Source organism: Notamacropus eugenii, chromosome 3, assembly GCF_028372415.1.
Source record: "Notamacropus eugenii isolate mMacEug1 chromosome 3, mMacEug1.pri_v2, whole genome shotgun sequence".
In the NCBI taxonomy this organism is placed as follows: Eukaryota; Metazoa; Chordata; class Mammalia; order Diprotodontia; family Macropodidae; genus Notamacropus; species Notamacropus eugenii.
In genome coordinates, this window is record NC_092874.1 from 439,298,216 (window position 1) to 439,299,865 (window position 1,650).

The window sequence follows — 1,650 nt, forward strand, 5'->3', positions numbered from 1 at the left end:
AACTGGGAAGGAAATGATATGGCTCTTATAGCAAATATTACTCTGGATGTTAGGAGAGCCTACTCATGACATCCATCACTGTCCAGCCATACATCTTGACTTATCAATACATACAGATTTGAACATGTTGTTTAACTTGCGATTTAAGACTGTCAGAATTTAATGACAGACTCACAGAGTATATGAGTTTGAAGTGAACTCTATGACCATTTAGACCAACCCATGCACAAAAGAAATCTCTATTATTATATACGGTACAAAGGTGACTATTCAACATTTGCTTGAAGACGTCAAATGGAAGTTAACCCATCACTTCTTAATTCAGTTCATTCCATTTGGTGGTATATTGAATTGTTAGCACAGAGATTAAATTGCTTGCTTTTCCACTTCATACACCATTCCTATTTCTAACTTTTGGGGCCAATAAAATTAAGTTGCCTCCCTTTCCTTTTAGATCATTGAAGATATTCTTCTTCTTACCACAATGTTTTAATTTTTTTTCCTTCAAAATCAGGACCACGTCTTTCAACAGACCCCTGTATGTAATAACTTCAAAGCTCTTCACCATCTCTATTACCCTCCTCTGGATACTTTTCTGCTTGTTAATATACTCCTTAAAATATGAAGCTCAGAACTCAATTAAATACTCCATATGAGGGTCAGTGATGGAAAAGTATAATTTTACTATCATGTCTAAGTTCTTGGAAGACATTTCTCTCTTAATGACACCCAAGTTCTCATCAGCTGTTTTGGGCCGCTTCCTTACACTGGTACTTAATATTGTGTATGTGGTCCATTAAAATCCCAGAACTGGTGGACAGTTTACTCTCACCCGTTAGCACCAGTCCTCCCACCTTCGCTGCTGCCACCGGCGTGTCCCGCTGCTTGCACCGGCCGAACACGTCCCTGTTCGTGAGGAATGTGGTCGACGATACCAGGTGTATGTCTGAAGACTTGTGCTGGGAATTTGGTTGTTATGGTCCCATAGTTGATGTATACATGTCACTTGATTTCTACACTCGTCGTCCAAAAGGATTTGTTTACATTCAGTTTGAGGATGTTTGTGATGCTGAGGATACATCTGCATAATTTAGACTGAAAATGGATTTGTGGAAGTCAGATTTAAATCCAGTTTGCAGAAGGGGATCGTAAAACATCAAATCAAATGAAAGCCAAGGAAAGGAGAAGTGTATACAGCTCTTCTCTCTATGATGACTATGACAGATATAGGCGATCCAGAAGCCGAAGTTGTGACAGGAGGAGGTCTAGGAGTCTTCTTTGAATTACAACTACAGAAGATCTTAGAGTCCTAGAAACAGTGGACCTATTGGAAGACCACACCTAGCAGAAGCCATTCAGACTGACACTGGTTCAAACACCGAAACCGGTCTTTTTCAAGGTCTAAATCCAATTCAAGATCACGATCCAAGTCCCAGTCCAAGAAAGAAATGTTCTAAGTCTGCATCTCACACCAAAACTAGAGGCACTTCTAAAATAGATTCCTAAATACATTATAAGTCAGACTCAAGATATCAAAAGGAATCAAGGAAAAAAGAACCAGTCAGATCCAAATTCCAGTCAAGATCACAATCCAGATCATGTTCAAAATCTAGACTGAGGTCCTGGACTAGTCCAAGGTCCAGTGACCAC

General features: G+C 39.6%; 1 pseudogene; it reads left to right on the plus strand.

Annotated features, from left to right (window-relative positions):
- The first annotated feature begins 786 nt into the window (after window positions 1-786).
- On the plus strand, window positions 787-1,364 carry LOC140532273 (serine/arginine-rich splicing factor 10 pseudogene; annotated as a pseudogene).
- Window positions 1,365-1,650: the final 286 nt, after the last annotated feature.